Genomic DNA, 22,115 nt, shown 5'->3' with positions numbered 1-22,115 from the left:
CTTCTGCCTCAGCTATTCTGCCATTGATTCCTTCTAGTGTAGTTTTCATTTCAGTTATTGTGTTGTTCATCTCTGTTTGTTCTTTAATTCTTCTAGGTCTTTGTTATACATTTCTTGCATCTTCTCTATCTTTGCCTCCATTCTTTTTCCGAGGTCTTGGATCATCTTCACTATCATTATTCTGAATTCTTTTTCTGGAAGGTTGCCTATCTCCACTTCATTTAGTTGTTTTTCTGGGGTTTTATCTTGTTCCTTCATCTGGTACATAGCCCTCTGCCTTTTCATCTTGTCTATCTTTCTGTGAATGTGGTTTTTTTTCCACAGGCTGCAGGATTGTAGTTCTTCTTGCTTCTGCTGTCTGCCCTCTGGTGGATGAGGCTATCTAAGAGGCTTGATGGGAGGGACTGGTGGTGGGTAGAGCTGGCTGTTGCTCTGGTGGGCAGAGCTCAGTAAAACTTTAGTCCACTTGACTACTGATGGGTGGGGCTGGGTTCCCTCCCTGTTGGTTGTTTGGCCTGAGGCCACCCAACACTGGAGCCTACCTGGGGTCTTTGGTGGGGCTAATGACAGACTCTGGGAGGGCTCATTCCAAGGAGTACTTCCCAGAACTTCTGCTGCAGTGTCCTTGTCCCCACGGTGAGCCACAGCCCCCCACCTCCCTGCCTCTGTAGGAGATCCTCCAACACTAGCAGGTCGGTCTAGTTCAGTCTTTCCTGGGGGTCACTGCTCCTTTCCCTGAGTCCTGATGCACACACTACTTTGTGTGTGTCCTCCAAGAATGGAGTCTCTGTATCCTCCAGTCCTGTCGAAGTCCTGCAATCCATTCCCACTAGGCTTCAATGTCTGATTCTCTAGGAATTCCTCCTCCCGTTGCCAGACACCCAGGTTGGGAAGCCTGACGTGGAGCTCAGAACCTTCACTCCAGGGGGTGAACTTCTGTGGTATAAGTGTTCTCCAGTCTGTGAGTCACCCACCCACCAGTTATGGGATTTGATTTTACCGTGATTGTGCCCCTCCTACCGTGTCATTATAGCTTCTCCTTTGTCTTTGGATGTGCGGTATCTTTTTTGGTGAGTTCCAGTGTCTTCCTGTCGATGATTGTCCAGCAGCTAGTTGTGATTCTGGTGTTATCGCAAGAGGGAGTGAGAGCATGTCCTTCTACTCTGCTATCTTGGCTCCTCTCCTCCTCACTTTTCTTTTTAACAGTCCCCCAAATAATAGCAATAGTAAAAGTGATGGAGAAAGCAGATTACAGAGTTCTAGAATTTCGATGATAGGAATGTGAAAACTATTAAACTGAAAATGCTTTCTTCTGGCAGATCAGGCCATTGTTGTATGTTGTATGATCAGGCTGTTGTTTTATGCTCGTTGAGTTCTGGGGCTCACTGAGGTTGAGCCTTGGAGAAAAAAAAAAAAAACACAGGAAAGATAAACTAATTCCTCAAAAGGGAAGTTCTCTCTCTTTTGACATTAGGGGGGCAAAAGAGGGTGAGGTAAGAAATAAGGAATTTTAAAGAATCCTTCTCTGTCTAGAAATTTTAGGTTCCCAAATAGTCCATGAACTAATTAAACATTTACTGAACCAAAAAAGAAAAGCTAAGATATATTCCCTCAAGTATAAATTTTTTATTTTATTAATTAGTTTCATGTGTACAACATAGTGATTTAATATTTTTATAGATTATACTCCATTTAAAGTTTTTATAAAATATTGGCTTTATTCCCTTACTGTGTAATATATCATTGTAGCTTCGGCTATTTGGGGTCTTTTGTAGTTCCATATAAATGTTAGAATTATTTTCTCTAGTTCTGTGAAAAATGTCATGGGTATTTCAACTGAGATTGCATTAAATCTAGATTATTTTGGGTAGTATGGATATTTTAATAATATTAATTCTTCCAATTCGTGTACACGGGATATCTTTCTATTTCTCTACATTATCTTCAGTTTCCCTGATCAATGTTTTGTAGTTTTCCAAGCATAGGTCTTTCACTCCTTGGTTAAGTTCATTCCTAGATATTTTATTTTTTTTTGATGTGATTTTAAATGGGATTGTTTTCTTGCTTTCTCTTTCTGATGGTTCATCTTTAGTCTGTGGAAAAGCAACACATTTCTATATACTAATCTTGTGACCTGAAATTTTACTGAGTTCATTTATTAGTTCTAGTAGTTTTTTGGCAGAGACTTTAGGTATACTATATATAGTATCATGTCATCTGTAAATAGTGACAGTTTTACTTCTTCCCTTCCCATTTGGATTCCTTTTATTTTTTTTTTTCTTGTTTGATTGCTGTGTCTAGGACTTCCAAAACTGTGTTAAATAGAAGTGACAAGAGAGGGCATTTTTGTCTTGTTCCTGATTTTAGAGAAAAAGCTTTCAGCTTTTCACCATTGAGTATGATGTTATCTGTGGGTTTGACATATACAATCTTCATTATGTTGAGATATATTTCCTGTACACCAACTTTGATAAGAGTTTTTATCATGAATGGGTATTGAATTTTGTCAAATCCTTTTTCTGTGTTTATTGAGGTGATCGTGTGATTTTTATCCTTCATTTTGTTGATGTGGTGTATCATATTGATTGATTTGCAGATATTGAACTATGCTTGCATCCCTGGAATAAATCCCACTTGATCTTGGTGTATGATCTTTTTAATATATTGTTGAATTCAGTTTGCTAATATTTTGTTGAGGATTTTTGCATTTATATTCATCAGAGATATTGGCCTCTAATATTCTTCTTTTTATGAATCTTTGTCTTTTTTTTTTTTTTTAAAGATTTTTATTGATTGATTGATTGATTGCTATGTTGGGTCTTCGTTTCTGTGCTAGGGCTTTCTCCAGTTGCGGCAAGCGGGGGCCACTCCTCATCACAGTGCACGGGCCTCTCACTATCGTGGCCTCTCTTGTTGCGGAGCACAGGCTCCAGATGCGCAGGCTCAGCAGTTGTGGCTCACGGGCCCAGCTGCTCCGCGGCATGTGGGATCCTCCCAGACCAGGGCTCGAACCCGTATCCCCTGCATTAGCAGGCAGATTCTCAACCACTGCGCCACCAGGGAAGCCCTGTCTTGTTTTGATATCAGCATAATGATGGCCTTGTAGGATGATTTTGGGAATTTATTCATCCCAATTTATTAATTTCTTCTAGCTTGCCCAATATGTTCATATATAACTGTTTGTAGTATTCTCTTATGATTTTTTGTATCTCTGTGATATTGATTATTGCAATTTCTTTGGTTTATTTTCTTATTTTGTTTATTTGTGTCCTCTCTATTTTTTCCTGGTGAACCTGGCTAAACACATCAATTGTGTTTATCTTTTCAAAAAACCAGCTCTTGGTTTCATTGATTATTTTCTGTTATTTTTTGGTCTCTATTTTATTTATTTCCTCTCTGATCTTTATTATTTACTTCCTTCTGCTGACTTTGGATTTTGTTCTTCTTTTTCTAACTCTTTTAGATGGTATGTTAGATTGTTTGTTTGAGATTTTTCTTGTTTCTTGATGTAGGCCTCTATTGTTATAAACTTCCCTCTGAGAACTGCTTTTACTGTGAACCACAGATTTTGGAAGTTGTGTTTTTACTTTCATTTGTCTTGAGGTATTTTCTGATTTCCTTTTAGATTTCATCATTGATCCATTGGTTTTCTTCAGTAGCATATTGTTTAATATCCACGTGTTTGTGTTTTCCCCATTTTTCTTCCTGAAATTGATTTCTAGTTTCATGCATATATGGTCAGAAAAGATGCTTAATATAATTTCTATCCTCTTAAATTTGTTGAGACTTGTTTTGTGGCCTGGAATGTGATCTACCCTGGAGAAAACTTTCTGTATGCACTTGAAAGGAATGTGTATTCTGCTGTTTTTGGATGGAATGTCCCACAGTTATCTGTTAAGTCCAACTGGTCTAATATGTCATTTAAGGCCACTGTTTCCTTATTGATTTTCTTTCTGGATAATCGGTCCACTGATGTAAGTGGGGTGTTAAAGTCCCCTACTAATATTGCATTACAGTCAACTTTTCCCTCAATTTCTCCCTTTATATCTGTTAATATTTGCTTTGTATATTTAGGTGCTCTTTCATGAGACGCATATATATTAATGAGTATTATATCCTCTTCTTGTATTTATCCTTTATCATTATATAATGCCCTTCTTTGTTATATATTTCTTCTCTTGTTACAGATTTCATTTTAAAGTTCATTTGTCTGGTGTGAGTATTGCTAGCCCAGTTTTGTTTTCATTTACATTTTCATGGAATACCTTTTTATATCACCTAACTTTCAGTTTGTGTGTGCCTTTAGGTCTCAAGTGAGTCTCTTGTAAGTAGCATATAGATGGGTCTTTTTTTTTAATCCAGCCACCCTATGCCTTTTGATTGGAGCATTTAGTGCACTGACTTTTTTTATTGAATTACAGTTGATGTGTAATAAGTTACAGGGTACAACATAATGATTCATAATTTTTAAAGGTTATATTCCATTTATTGTTACTGTAAAATATTGGCTATATTCCCCATGTTGTAAAATACTTCTATGTAACTTATTTTATACCTAACAGTTTGCACCTCTTAATCTGCTACCCTTATATTGCCCCTCCCCCTTCTTTCTCCCCACTGGTAACTACTAACTTGTTCTCAATATCTGTGAGTCTGTTTCTTTTTGTTATTTTCACTAGTTTGTTGTATTTTTTAGATTCCACATATGTGTTATCATACAGTATTTTTGTTTCTCTCTCTGACTTATTTCACTTAGCATAATGCCTTCCAAGTCCATCCATGTTGCTGCAAATGGCAAAATTTCATTTTTTTTATGGCTGAGTAGTATTCCATTGTATATATATATATATATATATACCACATCTTCTTTATCCATTCATTTGTTGATGGACACTTAGGTTGATTCCATATCTGAGCAATCTTAAATAGTGCTGCTATGAAGATTGGGATGCATGTATTTTTAAAATTTGTGTTTTTGTTTTTTTCAGATGTATACCCAGGAGTGGAATTGCTGGGTCATTCATATGGAGTCCATTGACATTTAAAGTGATTCATAGGTATGTACTTATTGCTATTTTCTTACTTGTTTTCTGGTTGTTTTTGTAGTTCTTCTCAGTTCCTTTTTTCTTCTTTTAGTCTCTTCCCTTGTTTGATGATTTTCTTTAGTGATACGATTGTATTGCTTTCTCTTTTGTTTTTGTGTATCTGTTGTAGGTTTTTGATTTGTGGTTACCATGGGGTTCATATATGTTGATTTATAATTATATATACTTATTTTAGACTGATAGTCATTTAAGTTCTAACATGTTCTAAAAGATCTACATTTTTTAGTCCCCCCCCCAACATTTTGTGTTTTTGATGTCATATTTCACACCTTCATGTTTATCCCTTAACTGTTTATTCTAGTATAGTTGATTTTTGCAATTTTTGCTTTTACTAGTGGGATTTTTTTTTTCTTTCCTATAAATTCTTATTTCTTGTAGCTTTTTCTCTTCTATTAGGGAAGAACCTTTAACATTTCTTATGGGGTCAGTTTAGTATTGATGAACTCTTTTAGTTTTTGCTTGTCTGAGGAGTTCTTTATTGTCCCTCAATTGTGAATGATAACCTTGCTGGGTAGAGTATCCCAGCTTGTAGGTTTTTCCCTTTCATCCCTTTAAGTATATCATGCCACTCCCTTCTGGACTGCAAAGTGTTTGCAGAAAAATCAGCTGATAGCCTTATGGGGGTTCCCATGTTACTCTTTGTTTTTCTCTTGCTGCCTTTAGAATTCTCTATTTTTAATTTTTGCCATTTTTATTATTATATATCTTGGTGTGGGTCTGTTTGGGTTTATCTTGTTTTTGACTCTCTGTACTTTCTGTATCTGGATATACCTCTTTTCTTCTTCAGGCTTGGGAAGTTTTCAGCCATAATTTAATCAAATTTATTTTTGGCCCCTTTCTCTGTCTCTTCTCCTTCTGAGATCCCTATCATGTGAATATTAGTATGTTTGATATTGCCTCAGAGGTCCCTTAAACTATCCTCATTAAAAACAAAACAAAACTGTTTTTTCTTTTTGCTGGTCTGATTGGTTGATTTCCACTATTCTATCTTCCAGACTGCTTATGCATTTTTCTATATCACCTAGTCTGCTGTTAATTTCTTCTAGAGTACTATTCATTTCAGTTATTGTGTTTTTTAGTTCTGTTTCTTTTTTGTATTTTCTAGTTCCTTGTTAAAGTTCTCACTGTGTTCATTTATTCTTTTCCCAAGTTCAGTTAGCATTTTTATTACTACTGCTTTGAACTCTTTATTTAGTAATTATTTATCTCTGTTTCGTTAGGGGTTTTTTCAGGTTTTTTTTTTTCTCATTCTCTTGTTTGAAACATTCTTCTATCTTCTCAGTTGTTTAAATTTCTTTGCCTCTATGAAATTAGGTGAAAGAGTTACCTGTCCTGGTCTTGAAGGGGTGTACTTTATGGGAGAGTCCCTATGTGGTCTGTATGTGGCCAGTGACTTTGGTGGGAGAGCAGGATCTTAAGTGAGCATGGGTCATGTCTTATCCTTGGGTGTGCTGACAGCTGCTGTCTTGATGTGAGGTAGGGCTAGAGCCAGATCCAGGTGTGAACTGAGGCTTATCCTGTGCTCAGTGACAGTCACCACCTTATGAGCTGGTTGGGGCCCAAAGGGTTGGAGAAAAAGTCCTGAGGGTTGGGTCCAAGCTGGTTTCATTTCCTCTATGTATATGTGTACCCTCTTTGGGAATGGCAGCGTCCAGCCTAGTGGAAAGCAATGCTGGAGCAAGAGAGGCTGGAACAGGCATCTGGTGTGAGCTGGGTTGCAGGCTGGTGTGGTCCCAACGAGCCGGTCAGAGCTTCAGGCAGTTTTCAATCTGCTTCCACCATGCTGTTCCTGGGAGTGAGCAAGCATGTACATACACTCTTGCATGTATGAAAAGAGTCTCACTTTCTTATAGTTGTTTTCAAACCAGCTAAGTGGACTCCTTTTCCCAGTGTTGAACCCCATGGCTGTGGTGCCCAATATGTGGCTTGAACTCTTCACTCCCCAGGGAGGATCTCTGAGTCTGTGATAGCCACCCCCCACTTCCACGGATGTGGGTCTCAATCTGATTGCTTCTCTACCCTTCTTACTTGACTCCATGTGGATCTTTCTTTACAGCCTTCGTTGTAGAAGAGCTTTCCTGCCAGTCTTGTTTCTAGTGAGAGTTGCTCCACATGTAGATGTATTTTTGATGTGTTTTTGGGGGAGGTGAGCTCACCATCTTTCCACTCTGCTATCTTGATCTTCCTCCTCCTTCAAGCAGTTTAGAAACATCACTTCACAATATAGGACAATATATAATGAAGCATAAATGTGTGGGATTCATTGTAAATATATGGTGAATTCTCTGCGGAAATGAGAGGAGGAACAAATCGTTATTTATTGCAAAAATAATGTTAACAGGAAACCACCCCAAAACTTAGTAGCTCAAAACAAAAATTATTAGTTCTCAGAAATTTACAGTTTGGCTGGGTATCTTTTAATCTAGGCCAAATACATCTGCCCTTGGCTGGGCTTATACAAATGGTGGGCCAGCTGATTGAGGATGGCCTCAGCTGGAAGAACATAGCTCTATTCCATGTGTTCTCTCATCCTTTAGCCTCCTTTCTGAGCTTGTTCTAAAAGGAATTTCTCTATTTCAGCCATTGTCAAACTTTTTGATCTCAGGAACCCTTCATATTCTTAAAATTATTGAAGATCCCAAAGACCTTTGATTTAGGTTGGTTATAGCTATCAATATTTACTGTATTATAAATTAAAATGGAAAAATTAAAAATCTTTATTACTACATTACAAATAACAGTAATAAACAAAAGTAATAAAAAGCAATAATAAAAATTTTAACATAAATGACATATATTTGTGAAAAATAACTATATTATTCAAAATAGAACATTGAGAAAGTGGCATTATTTTAAATTTTTCACAAATCTTTTTATTGTCTGGATTAATAGAAGTTAAACTCTCTTATCTACATCTGCATTGAATCTATTATGATATGACTCTATGCAGATCTTTAGATGGAAGAGGGAGGAAATTGTAGACTCTCTAAAAGGGTCTTGGGGACCCCTAGGATTCCTTGGGCCATACTTGGAGAACTGCTCTATTCAAGTTCTCCATAGAGTTTATCATGGCAATCTTTGGAAAAAGAGTTAAAAATGCAAAAAGAACATATAACAAATTGTGATTTTTTTCTCCCCAAACTGGCTATTCACGGTGAATGTTTAAAAAAAAAAAAAAAAGGTTTCCTCTAATTTGTTGTAACAAGAACAAAAATAAAATCTATGATTTTTGGGCCAGTGCCCCAAATCACTTAGTCATCATGCCAAAAATGCAACAAATAAGAATTTTAATCATGGGAAAAAGTTTCAAAGGATCTGACTAAATGCCTAGGTTGAATTTGATAAAACTGTGATCTTAACTCCCATATACCATGCTTTATTGAAGGGATATTTTTTTCACCATTCAAAAAATTCCAGCCAATTTCATTGAGATTCTTCATGTTCCAGAAACTTCCTCAAAGCTGACCTTTCATTCTCTGGTGACCTGGGCACGAATTTCTCAGAAATCAAAAGCCTGACTGCTCAGTCTGATTGGGAGTGGCATTTCCTAACATTTTGATTGGAAAAGAAAATTTGAGTTCTAACAAATTCATTTCAGAAAGAATGAGCTGAAGTTTCTTTGCCTAATGCCATTTACAAAGCTCATTACAAATTCTTAAACTACTGCAGTTGATGAAGAAAGTGAATTATTAGTTCTGGTTTTAAAATTCCATTACAGTATCCATATCTTTCTGTTCCACTTCAAAAAGTAGATTCTGATATTAGTATGCAGCCCAACCCTTATTTTAATTACGGATTATAGAATAAATGAATTTAAATAACAAGTATCTTAAAATCCAATTTTAAAGCATAGAAAATTTTAAAATTAAAAAAGCACACAGAAGGAAAGATAATCACATACAATCTTACACAAAAGCTACCACTGTTACCAGTTGATTTTTCCCCCCAATATTATTTAATTTTTGCTGGCATCGTTAATACAAAGTTATTTTACATTAATTTTACACCTTTCCTTTTTACTTAAAATACATGATGGGCTTTTTTCCCTTTCCTCTGTGATTAACCACAGAGACAGTTTAAAAAAAAACAAAACAGAAAACATATAGCCTACTTACTAAGAGGAGTTCTATCTTTATATGTAAACAATGACTTGTAAAAGGCATTAAAAGTGACCCCAGAGGGAGAGAGATGAACAGTCCCTAGGAAGCCTTAGATCCTCCCAGGCAGCGATGGTTGTGCGTTTCCTTCCTATTACCCTTGAGAGGGACGTGTGGTTTGTGCAGTCCTCCGGGTTGACCCCTCCTGGGAGAATAATTCTGTCATTTCCATTAGGAAGATGATTTATTGAGGGCAGTTCCTTTTTAGGACTGGACAGGAAAATCACCCTTGCAACCTGATGATGCTTATTTCCTCTGCAAAACCCTTCAATGACGAGGTCGTAGCAATTACGTTGGCCTTAAACGGAATCACAGGCACCTCTCTAATTCCTTCTGTAATCTTATCTGGTAACACAAAGGTAACCACTGTGTCCTCATGGTTTGGGATGGATGTAAAGCAGGGAATGTAGCTCCCAGATTTCTCACAAGAGAGCATCCAGCCCAGTAACAGATATGCCCTAAGGTCATGCTGGAGAAGCCGGATGCTGGACGGTGGGTATTACAATTGCACATGCCCTTGTAAAAGTGAATATGATTGCAGCTGGAAAATAATTTTCTATCAAGGCACATGGCAAGACATTTTGCTTCCATCTATTGATATCTCTGCTTACTCCCTTTGTTTCTCATTGAAACTCAGGGAACTCAATGGTTCAGTCCCTGTTTTTCAAAAACTGTTCCTTTAGGTACAGTTAAGGGATGCGCCTCTTCATCCCAGTAGAGGGCAGTTTCCTCAAGCCTACAGTAGTATATCATTGCTAAGCTCCCCTCACTTCTCAGGTGTGGTTGTTCACACCTTGTCCTAGAGAAAAGTAAACTTGTAGTCAGGTTACATGATTACACTGGCTACACGTCAGCTTGCATTGTGCTAAACTGGTCATTCACACAGATACTTCCTTTAAAAAATAAACGTGAATGCAGTTGTGGTTGTGAGGAGTGAGTGCCACAGGGAGAGTAAAGAGATCTGGGTCCTGGTCTTGGATTTGTCACTAAATAGCTATGTGATGTTAAGCAAGTCACTTTAGTTCAATTCTGCATCTGCAATGAGGCGTTTTGAACAGTATGACCTAAAAATTTTAGATACAGGAGAATTTTCCTATAATATTTTTAAAGCCCCAATAAAAATATATTTCAAGGCTGAGAGTTTGAAGTTAAAGAAATGGCACTATATATTAAGTAACATTAATTCAAATAGTTTAACTGATTCACAATATCAACTTTATAGATTGTCACCAGTCTATGGGAGTCAGACTAAATCATCTTTAATCTTAGGAAAATTCAACAGGGCATGACATTTGAGAGTGAGAACTGATTTCTGACCCCACATTGGCTTCTCCCTAGCTGTCAGACTTTGGGTGAATAACCTTAACTTTCTGATTCTCAGTTTTCTCATGAGCAAGATGAGTGGGGTGGGCTAGATCAATGTTTGCCCAAAAAGGACCAGTAGTTGAATAAGTTTGGGGAAAGATAAGCAGGGGTCTCTACTGCAGCAAGTCTTGAACCCTTTCCACAGGGTTATCTAACACTTATTTACTGGGAGCCCTTTCCCAGACTGACAGCCGGAACATTGAACACCTGGTCAGCCTGTCACTGACCCATCATAATGAATTCTGGCAGCTCTGAATCCACTCTGGAGGCCCCCAGTGGCATCTGTCAATTGTTGTTGGGTCCTGGGGAGGCCTAGAGAGAAGCTGGATTACCAGGGAGAGTGGGCCCTGGTCCAATGGCTGTTTATTAGTCTCTATGGAATTATGTCAGTATTTTCACAACTGGCATGGCACCATAGTAAGTACACACTATCACATCTGCACTGCTCTAGGGTGAAGTGGTCTCTCTAACTTTGTCTCTTAAAACATGATGTCTGGACAAGCAGCAGGAGCAGCTCCTGGGAGCTGCTTAAAGAGGCAAATTCCTGGGTTCCACTTGAGATCTGACAAATCCAAACCTGCATTTTGACACGATCCCCATGTCATCAGTGTGCACCTTACGATTTTGGAAGTGATGGTATACAAAATAGGCCTCAGTTACTTACAATGCACAGGGATTTTGGCTGGTGCCCACAGGCAATCACCGAAGAGTGCTGGTTTTCACTGAGAAGAAAAAGATAAATAGTTTCTGCTGAATCGGAGGACTCCTTTCCCTGCTGGATGCCAGGCACTGAGAGCATGCCTATTTTTTAGTTTCCTCTGCTCTCCCTGGTGACTGTGTACCGTTGGCTGCTCCTCTGTTTCCCTGTGGTTATTATTAACCAGGCAAACACTCCTGAGTCTTTCCTTCTCATAATTAGATGGGTTCTAGGTGGGTTCTTGATGGGCTCAAGGCTCTATCTTCTCAAATTCCAAGTCTAGGAACCGACTCTCCTTAGCTGGCTTTGGGATGATGGCCAAGCCATTTAACCCTCATGGATTTTAGTCCTCTCAATGGTAAAATGGCCTCAAAGGCCTTTTCCTCTCAGGCAGGGATGGCTATGTCATTTTCAGGACACAATTGAAAGTGATAATTCAGGGTCCCTCATTCAAAAAGAAAATTTATGAAGTTCAGTTGAAAGAGTAAAATATACAGCTTTTTCCTTAAAACATATTCTGTTACTTATAAAATGAAATAGGAGTAATAGTGATAAATGTATAACAGCATAAACTTGCAAATACAAAATACAGTATTTCTGTGCCAGAATAAAATAATAATACTACATCTTTTCCATCAAATGTGATGATCTTTAAAGTTCCCTTCCCAAGCCTGCAGATAACTGCTTTGCAATGTTGCAGCCGTTTTCAAAACCAGAGGCTCTAAACTCTGACAAATCTAATAGCTCCCTGATATGTCTTATTGCAATGTCCACTTTGACTTTGTAATAATTTACTGACAAAGTTTATTGCTTGTGTACTGGAAGTTTCTGTCCCTGTGCTAGTCCAGAGAGTTAATAGCTGTGCAGATGCTGTGAGGATGAGCTCCAGGCAGGGTCAGACCAGCTGCTTTCCCACTGAGGGTCCTTCCCCCATGGGAGGCCCTCCTTTCCTCCAGGGCTGCAGCCGCTGCTGTCACTGCTGCTATTGCTGCCACTGTCAATGCCCATGTGGGTCCCGATCTTACCACGGCTGCTCCTGGAGGCCCTGAGGAGCCCAGAGCTACCCCAGGTGTGCACAATGATTAGCCAGGCCAGACGCTCCACGCTGCCTACCTCCAGCAGTGACGGGCTGAGCTCACCTCCTAAGCCCGCACATGTGCTGGCTGCCTCCCAGTGGGTTATAGCTCCTCTGATCATGTACGTGCTTCATGGTCCCAGTGGGCTCAGCTTACACAACTCAGATTCAAAGTTTGGATTATTAATAATTTCAAGAAGGCAATAGCAGTTCATTAAACCAAGTGCTGGGCCTCTTCTGAGAGTGAGACCCTGTGTAACTACACAGGTGTAACACTCATGAAGGCCATCATGCTGGAAGGTGTGATGGAAATTATGCTTCCAAATTGGATCTGTATCATTATATTTTTTAGCATCTTTATTGGAGTATAATTGCTTTACAATAGTGTGTTAGTTTCTGCTTTATAACAAAGTGAATCAGCTATACATATACATATATCCCCATATCTCCTCCCCCTTGTGTTTCCCTCCCACCTTCCCTATCCCACAGATCTCCTATCTGTAACATTATTGATTCAAATAAGCCATTCTTTATTTATTTTTTTCTTTTAGGGGGGTGCTGCACCGCATGGCACGCGGGATCTTAGTTCCCCCACCAAGGATCGAACCCGTGACCTCTTCATTGGAAGAGCAGAGTCTTAACCGCTAGACCACCAGGGAAGTCCCGCACTCTTTATTAATGTACCAAGTTTATAACCTTTCTTATGGAGCCATTGATATTCATAATGATGGATTCAAATGAAACATTTAAGAAATTGTTTTTGCCATTAGAAATTTATTCCAAAGGAAATATTAATAAAATTAATTAAATTTTAATTAATAAAATTAAAAATCCATGATCTGCAGAATATATTAATTTCTTGATTAAGCAGGTAGTTTTCTGTAGGAGGTTAAAGACACTTAACATATTTAAGCTCAGGCTAGTTTTCTTTGTGAATCTGGAAGTCTGAACCAGGCCTTTAATGAATAGTGAATGAATGAATAAAAGTCTTCTTGAGGAAAATGTGGAGAAAACCTAAGTTCAAGGAAGTTAGAAATTGGGTCAGATGTTCTAGAATGGTGATTTTCAAACTATATTTTGCATTGGGAATCACTTTGGGAGCTCAAGAAAAAGGCAAATACCCTGTCTCTGCTCCCCAGAGAGTTCTTATGGAACAGGTCTGGGGTGAGACCCTGGGATTTGTATATTTAATAAGGATGCCAGGTGATTCTGACTCAGGTGGTCGGTGTACCAGGAAATTCAGTGTTTTAAGTCAGCATAGGGGTTCTGGATTTTATCCCCTAACAAAACCAGACCAAGAAATTAATGGGATTGGGCAGACCATGATGGATAGGGCAAGAATTTTCCTGCCTGGCTCTGAACTAAAAGAGTATCTACCCCTTTAGTTATTTTTATCTCCAGATATTGATATTTTTATGGTCTTTCACTTTTATCTAGGAGCTTGAATTCATCTAGAAAAGGTATCTGGGAAGTGGGCTATGCTTTTGAAAGACATATGCTTAAATCGGGTAATGGTGTGAGAAAGAGGTGAAAGGAAAGAAGAATGAGGAGAAGAAAGGAGGAGAAATGAAACTCAAAGATTGGAAGAAAACATTAATTCCATTATGTATATTTATTGTATGTCTGTTTTGTTACAAGGACTATATTAGACCCTGGGGAATTGTAAATTGAAAAGACCCAGTTCTTAGAAGAAGGTGCCCATGTTATTTTCCTTCCCAGCAATTCTGTCTACTCACCCCCACTCCCATCTTACTGTCCTTCTCCTTCCCCATCTTAAGAGAATCAAGATTAATGAAGGAGAGAGGAAGAAGATGAAACAAGGGCAACGAAAAATTCTGTACAAGTTGTTCTTGCCTGTTGTTGTGTCTCATCCAAGTTCAAACATTTTTGTATTTCCATTTTTATTTTGAGCTACCAGGAAAGAGGTGAATTTTTACATCTCTGCCTTCATCTGGACTCTATTTAGTTGCTACAAATTGATATTTTCTGATTTGAATAAAGCACATATAACTGTTATCATCTTATAAGTTCAAAATTTTAGTTTGAACTTCCTGTTTAGTTGATGGTTTCTAGATAGTTAAATATGTTTAATTTTCTGAGCTTTTCTTTCTGTTGAAATGATTTGTAACATGGATAACTATTTTAGTGGACTCTAGTGGCTAAAAAGAAAAAAAAAGATTAAGGAATGAAGTATTGCTGTTTATATAATAGGATGACTTTTCTTGAACATTTTGAGAACTTTAGATTTCACTGAGTTTCCATTTCTGGTGAGATATCTGAACACTAATATCTGAGTTTTCAGGCAAGCCACAGCTTAACTCTATTGCCATAGTTATCTAAAATTGCTCTTTCAGCTATTTATAGTTAAAAGCTAATTTAAGAAATAATACTTGAAATAAGTTTCATTTAGTGGGTTATATATATATGCCTTTACTATAAAAAACTTTATAAAATTACCATTTGATCTAGACTAAAATTTATCGGTCAACATGGTACTCTATTTAAAGGGCTTTTAGGACAAATATTTACCATATTTGTGAAATTTCTTTATAATAAGGTACACAAGTACCTTATGAAGGATTCATCTGAGACTCCTGAATATGTGTACATATATATTTTAAGGTGGGATCCGGAGAGACTGAAATGGGTCTGTTGAACCACAAGATCTCATTGTTGGTGATGTTTATCTTCATGGCTCCAACTTCTAGCACGACACCCCAACATGTTTATTAAATAAACTTTTATGTCCCTTTGATTTAATATTGAGTATATTTTGAATTTGATACTAAAATTGGGCTAAGAGGCACTTCCAGGCCTCCCAGCAAAAGGCTAGATGTTGCCAAAGTTCTTCAGAATACTGTCGGAGTGTTAGCATTGTGTTCACAGCTCACCCAGGGTGTTTGCAGAAAAGCAAAGATATAGAGCTTTGAGGAAATTATCTGGGTAATTCATGGAAAAACAACAACAAGGAACAATGATATTGAGGAAAAGAAAGGTTAGGGCCTGAATTAATTAGTCTATATGTAATTTATTTAATTTAGTGATTATCAATTTTATTCTTAATAATTATAATAAATTATTTGTATAATCACTTAAAATGATTTTTTTACACAAGTTTTATCTATTCACAGCTAGATACAAAGACTTCAACATCACAGATCCTATCAATTTGGTTAAACCCAAGCCATATAAGTGACCTATATATTTCTTCCTTTTTTTGCAGGCACAGAGCTAATCCCAGGGCAAAGCAATGCCATTAGGTAAGCCCTCATACTTCTCTTGTGACTTTCCTCCCTGCCCAGTTCTCCAGCCTGTTACATATGTATTTATGTACTTGGTTTGCTCCTACTAACATTTCTAGCACTTCTGCTTGCTTAGTTTCTCCTTCATATGGAGATGATGAAGGTATAAAAATACTGTCCCTGTGAAAGAACCTTATAGCTTTATGAAGCCCACACTTCAGGTAGTTTGGGCACTTATGCAAAGAACGTTGAAAATAACAAGATCAGTAGTAACTCTATATGTTTATGCTCTATACATTTCAAGATACTAGGTTCTTAACTCTGGAAGAGACATAAAGATCATATAGCCCAGTTGCCCTTTGGTAAATTAACTTTCCCTTCAGCTCCTATAATAATGTCTGATGTCTCTTAACTTATATTTGAACATCTCCAGTGTAGGAAAATGCATACTTCTCAAAGTTCTTTAGAAATGCCTTCCTTTCCATTGACTCCAACCCATTTCTCTGTTAATATATATCTATTAGTTTGTGTGTTCATGCACACGTGCGTGTGTGTGTGTGTGTGTGTGTGTGTGTGTGTGTGTATGTTGAAGGTACTATTGAGCAGTTCTAATCTTGCTTCCATGGATTAATCCTTGAAATATTTGATGACATCTATTCCATGCAACCCAAATCATCTCTTCTCTAGGCTAAATACGCTCAAATTCTCTCACCTATTCATTACATGATCCTGATATAGCTCAGGTTTCTAATTCTTTCACATACGTCACTTGAATTTATTCTCAGAGTAACATTGTAAAATAGGTAAGGATTTGTAAAACTCCTTTACAATGAGAAAACTGAGAGGCTAGGATATTGGTTGGAAGAGAAGAGAACTGATACCCACTAGCTTTTTATATTATGGCCTCCTTGTTGCCATCTTTTAAAAAAAATAACTATTGCAAGAAAGAAACAGTTTAGACATAAATTTAGGTCACAGAAAATTACATTAAAATTTTAATTTTCTGGTGTTTTAATGTTTAATCAAGGATACAAATTTTGGAAATTCCTGAATATTAAGTTGGTAAATCATAAGATAAGAATGTGAGAGAAGCCATCCATTTTATTTACTCAGCGCTCTTCAAGAAATATGTTTTGACTGGATTTTTTTGTTGCTAGAAAACTTTCTAGACTCAAGTTAAAAAATCGACATATACCATTTCCCTAAATGAAACAATCTCTCTTTGCTATATTTTTATATAGCCTTGATTTTCACTCCCTCTTTTTGGCATCAGGAGTCCTAGAGATTTTACTAATGAGCTCATAGGTTTCCAGTTATTTTTACATTAAGAATTAGAGAAAGAATACTGTTACTCTCTTTTTAAATAGAAGGTGTACTTTCTCATGGGAAAAATACTTATACCTTAGAGGTACAATTTCATTTTGTACACTCTACCTTCTAAATGTTACTTTTCATGCTGTAATGAATTCAAGAGGAAACTCTACCCTTTCCTCTAAATGACTCATGATGTAATGCTTTTACAGATTAAAAGCACAATTTGACTAATGGACCTCATTCTTACTTGTAAGGTTTTATACATTTCATCATGTTCACCCTATTGGACACACCACAGACTACATAACTTATACATTCTAAAAATAGAACATATGAAAATTGTTGATTCAAGAATCAGAGGTCTCATTCTGATTGAGTGCTTTAGTTTGGAATTTAACCACTAATAATGCTAAATTATAATGTCATGTAGGTACTTTTATGGATGGGTCGAGTGTAAAAAATAAAACCATTAATAGCATTATGGGATTGTTTAAAGTAAAAATTATCACCATGAACTGTTAGATTAGAACAGTAACCAAGTGTTACAAATAAGCAAAAATAAGTCCACTTGTAGTAATGTCTATTTTCTGATATATTGAATATTTTGATTTTTAAATAGCTGGTGATCCATATTTGTTTTTGAAAATAAAGAAGTTTGTTTAGATAGTTGATCATATATTTTTAATTAATTGAGCCTTAAAGATCCTAAATAATAAAGTAAATAAAATGAAGGATAATAGGTAAGTAAATATGGATGGGAAGAAGGAGGGAAGACACACAGGAGTTTTAGGGGAAAATGGTGTCATAGGAACACATTATGATTAGAATAAAGGTACTTAATAACATCAATTTTTTAAACCTAATAATTACCCATGCCTTTAGGAGAATCAAAAAAGCAAGTAAACACTGGAATAATACTAACTAAGGTATTAATGTCCTCATTCCCGTATAGTTAATTTAGTTTTTTATAGTAGCATATTCTACTTTTTTTTTTTGTCTGCAGCATGTGGGATCTCAGTCCCCAACCAGGGATCGGACCCATGCCCCCTGCATTGGAAGCCCAAAGTCTTAACGACTGGACTACCAGGGAAGTCCCTAGCATATTCTACTTTTGTATTCACCTGTCAAACATATTTTTTAATAGACATAAAATATGCCAAGTTTAGGAATTTCAGATGCTTGTTCCATTTTACTTAAAGGAATTGCTTCAGTTGGGATATATGAGGTTCTGGTACCAGTGAACCATTTGAGCAGAGATGTCAGGTAGACCTTTGGTTATGGGGAAGTCAAAGGAAGAAGCCTCAGCTGGTGGTAGTCACGGAATAAGATGAAATTGCCTTAAACAGCAAAAAATACAGTCACATACAATCTCAAAGGGCTTTTATAGAAATGACAATTCATACTGTATTTACACATTCATTGGAAAAACCCTGCAGATTTACATCTTTTTGCCGAGCCTCCAGAGTTTAAGAGGAGCCAAATCTATAGCTGTAATAATTTCACTCTGTACTGATGATAATTATGGGCTTCTTATCTTTCACATTCCCCTTCTCCTCTCTCTCTTCTCTCCTCCTACCCAATTTACTGAGAATTTTATTTAGAGAATTTGTTTTTCTAATGGTTGCAACTAGCATAATTCACCTACCCATAAGTTTCCATAAATAGGCAGCAGTGAAGGAATGAGAATAATATCCAGTTAATAAAATGCATCACTAATGGTTTTTTGTCCCAGAATTTTCCTAGTCATGACTAATATTAAGCAGTTGCCTTTCATACTGGGTGAAAATTTTTATATCAGGATTGTGAGCTAGGATGACCAAATGTTCTTGTACCAGGAGACTAGTAGTTAGGGATGTTCCTGCTTCCCTTGAGAACATTTGGAAAATGATTTCTATTTATCAGAAAGGATTTGGAAATTTCTGTGATAAGATGATAAATTCAGAATATTAATTGCTTATTAGTAGACTATTCCCATTTGAAACAATAGAAAACTCCAGGAAACCTGATTAAGAAAAGGGAAAACCCCACCTGTCCCCTCCCTCTTTATAGATCCTTGGGAAGGGTGTGGACAGGAAGAGGAATGATATGTATTCGCCATATTCATTAGAATGGAATATAAAACTGAACACAGTATTTGCATCTGAGCATGAGCGACAATGATTCCATTATGTACTGACCTTTAGAGGAAGGGGTCAGGGAGGTTTGAATAGTCAGTATTTGGGCTGTAAGACAAACCATTCCAGGACACAGGCTTTCAGTACGTGATGAGGCTTATCCCAGAGATCCATAGCAGCAAAAACAGTACAGAATGAAAAGGAAGTCAAGCCAGGGATCTGACAAGAGAAAGTGGTGCCTACATAAAATAAAATAGATTGCTAAGAAGCCAGCCAAGATGCTGTCATAACATTGCAAGGATCTCATTTCCATCTGTGCCCCTTGCAATATTGTTTTGTTATGTACCAAGTGATGCAAATAAACAAACATGGAAGGTGGTCCTCTGCTTCAATTATTTTATAACCTAAGATACTTATAAAATTATTTCCTGTCAACCGAAAGCACTTTGGAATATTTAGCTACCAGGCTACATTGTACAGTACACAGTGTTTAAATCAGCAGATCAACATGGTAGTCTGAGAATTGTCATTTATTAACTTTGAGCAAGTTACTTCATCTTTCTTTGCCTGATTCTTATTTGAAAAATGAAGATAATTATTGAGATAATGGACAAGAAAGCACTTTGTGAACTCAAAAGTTTTACATGATATTACCAATCTTTTGGACAAAAAAGCTAAAAAAACCTATTGTCATAGAATTGAGTTTGCTTTTCCAGTGAGGGGGAAATGGAAAAACTGTTGGCTCAAGCAGAAGTGGGAAGATCATTTGGGGAGTTCAGAGGCTTTTGTCCAGGGTGAAAATGGTGTAGGGGTTGTCATTAAACATTTACAGATTCACACCTGCAGAAATATATTTTTTAAAACAACTTTTCTATACCCAAGCCTAACTATAACAGCTTCCTTGCCACTGTCAAGGAAAACTCGATTTTCCAATTTAAGTTGAAATAATTACTGTGCCTTTACATTTATCAATTTAGTATTTAAATTTTGTCAGTTCAAGATTTTCTCTTTCCCATTTACCTTCTTATCCTTTGGATGTAATTTGAGTCCCAGAATGGGCATATGTACCATCTTGGCTTTCAGGACATCTGCTTCTACTATTGACTTACAAAACCTATTCAGTGCTTCAAGTAACTTTGTTTCAGACTATATCTGTCCAGGATTGTATAAAGAAAGCCCTCCCTGTTACTTCAGTTATTCAGGGAAGAATATGGTAAAAGAAATGAAAAAGTACAATGACAAATAATTAAACATAGTTATTATGCCTCAGAGGGAAGACAATTCACTCTTTTTCAGGGTCCATCAAATTACTGTGCCAATAAAGACACAGACCTACTAGAGAATGGACTTGAGGACACGGGGAGGGGGAAGGGTAAGCTGGGACGAAGTGAGAGAGTGACATGTACATATATACACTACCAAATGTAAAGTAGATAGCTAGTGGGAAGCAGCCGCATAGCACAGGGAGATCAGCTCGGTGCTTTGTGACCACCTAGAGGTGTGGGATAGGGAGGGTGTGAGGGAGGGAGATGCAGGAGGGAAGAGATATGGGGATATATGTATATGTATAGCTGATTCACTTTGTTATAAAGCAGAAACTAACACACCATCGTAAAGCAATTATACTCCAAGAAAGATGCTTAAAAAAAAATTACTGTGCTAAGGTCACAGTGATGCCTGATGTCTAGAGCCTCTAGCAGTTAATTCTTTGAGATGGACTTAACTTGGAGGGGATAGCTTCACAGGAGAGGTCTGTGGAAGGAGAATAGCCTTTTGCAGCGCCATGATTGCCCTTAGAGATGGTGGAATGGAGCAGTGATTAGTGGTTAGTAATTACCTCTCCCTAGTAGAGACAGCAGGGATATTAGAGAAGAGGTGATAATTAAAGGATGCAACAAGTGGTGGTAGCAGTAGGGAGAACTTGTTCCATTAATGCCAGAGCATCAGGAAGATCCCCTGAGTGTTCTGAAAGACCCAAGTCAAGGAAAGCTTGATGGGTGAGAAATATTTAATGTAATGCTATTGCTGTGTGTTTCCTCCATTCAGACAAGGCAGTGGTTCTCAGCTGGGGCTGATTCTTCCCTCTAGGGGACACTTGGCAATGAAGGAGACATTTTTGGTTGTCAAAACTGGGAGACAATGTGCGGTACTGCACCTAGTAGACAGAGGCCAGGGATACTGCTAAACATCGTATCATGCACAGGGCAGTCCCTCACAACAGAGTCATCCAACTTAAAATGTCAATAGTGCCAAGGCTGAGAAACCTTGACCCAGGGAAAGATATTTTCAAGGGCTAAGATTCTGCTGATCTACATAGTGGGGTGGTAGGAATTTGAAATACAAATAACTTTTTTGGACAGTGTTAGGCAGGAAAGTACCTACTGTAACTATTCAACACAAACTCAAGTGCTTAATTCAGACTATGCCTACTTAATGTTTTTAAAATGAGTAAGGAAAAATAGCAATCAGTGATTAGAATGTTCTTTATGAGTTCCAAAAAAATCAGAATCGTTCAGGTCTACATATTTCCCAATTTTGGCTGCTTCTCAAAATTACCAGTGGGGGTTTATGAGTATTTCAGAAATTCTGATTCAGTAGTATGAGTGTGGAGCCAAACATTTATATTTTTTGAAAGATTTAGATGAGATTCTGTTGCCCACTCAGGGTTGAAAAACACTGTCTCACAGTCACATTAAGAAAGCTAAACTGACTTAAATAACATTCTCACTCTTCTCTGCTTGCAAATCTGATGGTTTAGTAGCTTTAGTTGGGGAGAGAGGGTCATGGATATGTAGAAACATATACCACTCCACCTTCATTCTATGTCTTATCCATAGCCTAAGTTTAAAGACCTATAATAGTTTTGGGATATATAGATAGATGTACCTACAAAATCTTTTCTCTTTCTTGCTTTTTATAATGAATTCTCCCAGCAAAAATGTGTGGCCCATGAAGGCTTGATGAGATATTCAGGCAATCTACGTTACTACTCTTAAAAAAAGTTATCCCTTGTGTTTCTCCCTTTGCCCTCTTGACCTCCGTGTGA

General features: G+C 37.3%; 1 long non-coding RNA gene across 1 annotated transcript in view; it reads left to right on the top strand.

Moving 5' to 3' along the window:
• LOC132364930 (uncharacterized) overlaps positions 1–12,972 on the top strand; it is a 44,039-nt gene extending 31,067 nt beyond the window's left edge. The window contains exons 2-3 of the long non-coding RNA XR_009502962.1: positions 4,989–5,057; positions 12,951–12,972. This is a non-coding gene — a long non-coding RNA (uncharacterized LOC132364930). The remainder of the gene's footprint in view (positions 1–4,988; positions 5,058–12,950) is intronic.
• The last annotated feature ends 9,143 nt before the right edge of the window (positions 12,973–22,115 follow it).

This window comes from Balaenoptera ricei, chromosome 4 (assembly GCF_028023285.1).
Source record: "Balaenoptera ricei isolate mBalRic1 chromosome 4, mBalRic1.hap2, whole genome shotgun sequence".
NCBI lineage: Eukaryota > Metazoa > Chordata > Mammalia > Artiodactyla > Balaenopteridae > Balaenoptera > Balaenoptera ricei.
Note: the sequence above shows the minus strand (reverse complement) of the source record. Positions and strands in the feature narration are given on the sequence as shown.